Below are 6,000 nucleotides of genomic sequence, written 5' to 3'. Positions count from 1 at the left end.
CAAGAATTCCCCGAAACCAAACTTTTGAGAGGAATTTCCCTTCAGAAGCTAGGCAGCAAGATCTTTTGCTAGCACTATAGAAGAGAGAGAACTCTGAAGAGTTTCTGAAGAGGGCTGAAAGGGGGCAGTTAGTGAAATGAAATCCAAAATGGTCATGTAAGCCATGCCTTTTTGGCAGAATCCTGGAAAGGAAGGGGCGGGGGAGCCACAAAGCTCTGAGTGTCACAACAGCGATTAGAAAGTAACTGCAGGAAAACGACTATTTGTGCATTGTTTCCAGAGCCATTAGAGGAGAAGATATTCTGAATTCTCCTCCAAACTTTTCCCCTCAGGTAAGATTTCCGATTTTTTAAAAAAATTCTATTTGACTTCTTATGCATGAAAACATCTGGTCATTAAAGACTCTACAATTAATGCTCTAATAATGCAGTGGGTCCTGCTGTTTTATTTGGTAGGTGCTTGTTCAAACTGTATGACTAGCATGATTCAGAATCTTTCGAAAGTGTGAGCTTTAAATTTCTTTCTGCTGAAGTTTATTGCCATTTAAAAACTTTATCACCTTATTTGTAGGCTAATAACAATAGGGTCACAATTTTTCAGCTTTTCACAGAGCATGCTTTCCAGCAATGTGTATTCTGGTTTTAAAAGGGGGGTGGTCAGATTAAATTTAGTACTTTTAAAAATATACACAAGTTGAACCTTTGTAGTCTGGCACTCACTTTTCTGGCAACATCTGTAATCCAGCAAGATTTTAGTTAGTTATCATGGGTGTGACCTAGTTTCTCATAGTCCCATAAAGTTTGTTTACAGCCATCAGTCCTGGCTCTCAGTGTTCTGTGCTGTTGTTTAGCTCTAATTTACCCCAAATGTCTTTTCAGAGTCCAGTAAGCAGTGGAAGTACATGTAACGTGCTTTACAATATTGACCTCTCGTAAGTCAAGCATATTCTCTCGTTCAACATTGGTCTGGTCCAGAGGAAGCTGGACTAGAGAGGTTCAACCTGTATTATATATATTTAAACTATAATGTATAGAAGTGGCAAGTTTTAACCAACAAGTGAACCTCCACTCTGTCTTCCGCCATCTACTGCAGCATTGTGCTAATAAAAGGGGGTGTCTATGCTATGCAAATGGTATCCGCATAGCTACGTTGGCATAGCCCTGTCATTACACACGCAAAAGGTTTTTTTCTGCCAGCGTAAGAACACCAACAGTCAGTGTGGTCTACACTTGAAAGTTATATTGGCAGAGTTGCACTGATTAGGGAAGTGGTGAGGGAAAAACCATACTCCTGACTGAGGTAACCATGCCAACATAACCACCAGTGTAGGCACAACTACCGCAGTGGAAAGGTTCTTCTATTGATTCAGCTAATGTCATTCAGGGAGTGGTATTGCTACCTGGACAAAAACCTCCTTGTCAGTATAGACACCATTGACACTGCAGGCAATTCCAATAGCCTTCCTAGCACAGACGCAGCTTACATGAGACTGAAGTGCTCTTTCATTGGCTAAACCACATCTACACTTGAAAGTTATGTGGGCTTAGCTCTTTAGAACATAAGAACGGCCAAAGGTCCATCTAGCCCAGTGTCCTGTCTGCCGACAGTAGCCAATGCCTGGTGCCCCAGAGGAGGTGAACTGAAGACAATGATCAAGTGATTCGTCTCCTGCCATCCATCTCCCGCCTTCGACAAAAGGCTAGACACCATACCTTACCCCTTGCTAATAGCCATCTATGGACCTAACCTCCAAATATTTATCAAGCTCTTTTTAAAACTCTGTTAGCATCCTGGCCTTCACAGTGTCCTCTGGTAAGAAGTTCCACAGGTTGACTGTGCGCTGTGTGAAGAAAAACTTTCTTTTATTAGTTTTGAACCTGCTACCCATTAATTTCATTTGGTGTCCTCTAATTCTTCTATTATGGGAACAAGTAAATAACTTTTCTGTATTCACTTTCTCCACACCATTAATGATTTTATATACCTCTATCATATCGCCCCTCAGTCTCCTCTTTTCTAGACTGAAAAGTCCCAGTCTCTCTAGCCTCTCTTCATGTGGGACCTATTCCAAACCCTTAATCATTTTAGTTGCCGTTTTCTGAAACTTTTCCAACGCCAATATATCTTTTTGAGGTGAGGAGACCACATCTGCACGCAGTACTCAAGATGTGGGTGTACCATAGTTTTATATAGGGGAAGTAAGATATTCTTTGTCCTATTTTCTGTCCCTTTTTTAATTATTCCTAACATCCTATTTGCTTCACTGACTGCCGCTGCACATTGCGTGGATGTTTTCAGAGAACTATCCACTATAATTCCAAGATCCCTTTCCTGATCTGTTGTAGCTAAGTTTGCCCCCATCATATTTTATGTATAATTAGGGTTATTTTTCCCAATGTGTATTACCTTACACTTACCCACATTAAATTTCATTTGCAATTTTGCTGCCCAGTCACTCAGTTTGCTGAGATCTTTTTGAAGTTCTTCACAGTCTGCTTTGGTTTTGACTATCCTGAACAGTTTGGTGTCATCTCTTTGTGTCAGGTGTGTGGTTTTACGCGGTGCTGATCAGAGCCAGGCAAAGGCGGGCTAAACAATTGGTTAGGGGGCCCAAACAACTCGAGGGAGTCCTCTATTCTGGGTAGGTCTATACCACTGGTTAAATTCACCTAAGCATATGTCTACACTAAACCGGGATTGACCCTGTAGTGATTGATCCACCTGCTGTTGATTTATCGCATCTGCTTAGACATGATAAATTGATCTCCAAGCACTTGCCCATTGACTCTCATACTCCATCAAGAATAGCCAGCATTGCCAGGAGAGCAGCCTCTGCCAACGTTTCCACATGCAAGTCACCGTGGTGAGTTTGTCAACTTGAGTTATGTTGTTTTCATAGCTGAGGTGGATTGATGGCACCCCATAGAATAGACAAGGCCTAACTTCTGTCACTCGGTGCTAAAAAGCACCCTGCTCTGAGCAGCACAAGTTTTGCGTTGTCTACCCCAGTGTTATTAGCATGAGGTGCTGTGCCACTGATAGAGCTTCCGCTTCATGCCAAGGTGGAGTGATTATGCCAACAGATGACTACTCCTTTACCAGTCTCTGTTGCAGGGGGCAAGCAAAAATATTCTTGCCCCGTGCTCCAGTGGGCTGGTATGGTTCTGGCAGTAACCAACCTAGCCAAGCTGATTTAAGCTTCTAATGTAGAAAGAGTTGGCATTCCTACACTGGCAGAAAACTCTGCAGCTACACAAAGGAGCTAGCTGTACAAGTGTAGGTTCAATAGTGTAGGCTTTGTCTTTGAGGTGGTCTGTGGGTGGAGGGGGGGCAGTAGAGTAGCACCTGTTGCCTTGTTTTTCTTTGCAATATCCACCCTGAGTGCCATTATTGTTAAAGTTACATGGATGCTTTAGTGTTTTCTTATATGTATGAGCTTTCATTAGCAATGGATTTTTAAAAATAAAATTAGAATCCCAGGAAACATGCCCTAGAAACCTCCTTGTAGGGGTGAAAAAACAAAAGCAAACAAACAAACAAAGAGATCTGCTATAGTAAAGTTTTATTGCTTAACCTCTATTAAGGTGGAAAACAACCAGGGAAATGCAAGATAAAATTGTACTTCCACATGGCATGTAAATCATCACCACCAGATAAACTCTGCCCAGAAAAATTGCTATAACGGAGTATTCTCCGAGTCATATAGAAAGTACTCTGCAATGTCATTTTTACAGTTTTGTGTTTGGTTAATTTGTGTGTCTTTTGTATATGTCTAAGACTACATCTACACTAGAGAGTTTTGTCAACAAAACCCATGAAGCACCTACATTCCTCAGCTGTTCTGTGACAGTAAATTGACAGTACACAATACTTTTGTCCACAATATTTCGCCACTCCCCCATAAGGCAGAATGCCTGTCAGCAGAGATCTGTCAACAGAAAACCAGTCTGGATGTTCTGGGGATGAGGGGTGGGCATTCTGTCGACAGACAGGGCTTCTGGAACACCAGGCAGCTATCTGCTGTGCTTCCAGTTGGCTATTTTGCTGATAGAGCAGCCAGGCAATCCAGCTGCTCTTTGTCGACTGAGTGGATCATTCTTGTGAGCTGCTTGCCAGTCCGGCCATTCTGTGTTGACGGAAGTTTTGTCAGAAGACCTCTTCTGACAGTAACTTCTGTCAACAGATTGCTTTAGTAGACACAGCCTGAGAGAGGAAAAGAGAAATTGTTGACTTTCATAGAATCATAGAAGAGTAGGACTGGAAGGGACCTCGAGAGGCCATCGAGTCCAGCCCCCTGCCGTCATGGCAGGACCAAGCACTTTCCAGACCATCCCTGAAAGCCATCTATCTAACCTCTTCTTAAATATATCCAGTGATGGAGATTCTACCACCTCCCTTGGCAATTCGTTCCAGTGTTTGATCACCTTGACAGTTAGGAACTTTTTCCTAATGTCCAACCTGAACCTCCCCTGCTGCAATTTAAGTCCATTGCCTCTTGTTCTAGCCTCAGAGGCAAGGAAGAACAAGTTCCCTCCCTCTGCCTTATGACACCCTTTTAGATACCTGAAAACTGCTATCATGTCCCCCCTCAATCTTCTCTTTTCCAAACTAAACAAGCCCAGTTCTTTCAGCCTTTCTTCATAGGTCCTGTTCTCTAGACCTTTGATCATTCTCGTTGCTCTCCTCTGGACCCTCTCCAATTTCTCCACATTCTTCCTGAACTGCGGTGCCCAGAACTGGACACAATACTCCAGATGAGGCCTAACCAGCGCAGAGTGGAGTGGGAGAATGACTTCTCGTGTCTTGTTCACAACACACCTGTTAATGCATCCTAGAAATCATGTTTGCTTTTTTTGCAACAGCATCACATTGTTGACTCATATTTAGCTTGTGGTCCACTATAACCCCTAGATCCCTTTCTGCTGTACTCATTCCTAGGCAGTCCTTTCCCATTCTGTATGTGTGACACTGATTGTTCCTTCCTAAGCGGAGCACTTTGCATTTGTCCTTATTAAACTTCATCCTGTTTGCCTCAGCCCATTTCTCCAGTTTATTCAGATCCTTTTGAATTATGACCCTATCCTCCAAAGAAGTTGCAACCCCTCCCAGCTTGGTATCATCTGCAAACTTAATAAGTGTACTTTCTATGTCAATATCTAAATCGTTAATGAAGATATTGAACAGAACCGGTCCTAAAACAGACCCCTGTGGAACCCCACTAGTTATACTTTTCCAGCAGGATTGAAAACCATTAATAACTACTCTCTGGGTACGGTTATCCAGCCAGTTGTTCACCCACCTTATAGTAGCCCCATCTAAGTTGTATTTGTGTATTTTATTGATAAGTATATTATGTGAGACCGTATCAAATGCTTTACTGAAGTCTAGGTACACCACATCCACCGCTTCTCCCTTATCCACAAGGCTTGTTATTCTATCAAAGGAAGCTATTAGATTGGTTTTACATGATCTGTTTTTAACAAAACCATGCTGGCTGTTCCCTATCACCTTACCACCTTCCAAATGCTTGCAGATGATTTCTTTAATTACCTTTGATTTAATTACTTTGATTGATGCAGTTGTATGCTTCTTCTCATGACCGTTTGGCAGGGAAGCTAATGTCAAATTGTTTTCTGTGGGCACATCTGCTGCGCTTTGGAGCTTTGGTTTGCCTACGGGCAGAGAGATGGAATGCATGCCTGGAAGTGGGTGCAGCTAAAGTCAAATGAATTTGGAAGTAAATTTATTACAGCTACTCAGCTGTGAGGTTAATTCCATCTGCGCAAGGGAACTCTTTGTTTGAATTTTTTTTTTTCCTCTCCAAGAACAAATGTTGACTTTTATTATCTCTTGGAGCAGAGTTTGGATTCTGATGGCAGTGTTTCTGTGGCTTACAGAAGGTGAAGTTGAACTCTGCATTGAATGGGTTTCTGAAAAATACTTTTAAACACACTGGTACAGGTTGAACCTCTCTAGTCCAGCACATTTAGGACCTGACCC

The 6,000-nt window shown here is 42.3% G+C and overlaps 1 protein-coding gene across 2 annotated transcripts in view; it reads left to right on the top strand.

Annotated features, from left to right (window-relative positions):
• The first annotated feature begins 241 nt into the window (after positions 1-241).
• LOC142023714 (ATP-binding cassette sub-family A member 9-like) overlaps positions 242-6,000 on the top strand; it is a 79,740-nt gene continuing 73,981 nt past the window's right edge. For both annotated transcript variants that reach the window (XM_075014964.1, XM_075014963.1), the window contains exon 1: positions 242-332. The gene's annotated coding sequence lies outside the window, so the exon portion shown is untranslated. The remainder of the gene's footprint in view (positions 333-6,000) is intronic.

The sequence above is a fragment of the Carettochelys insculpta genome, chromosome 20, assembly GCF_033958435.1.
Source record: "Carettochelys insculpta isolate YL-2023 chromosome 20, ASM3395843v1, whole genome shotgun sequence".
NCBI lineage: Eukaryota > Metazoa > Chordata > Testudines > Carettochelyidae > Carettochelys > Carettochelys insculpta.
This window is presented reverse-complemented; position numbering and strand designations above follow the sequence as displayed.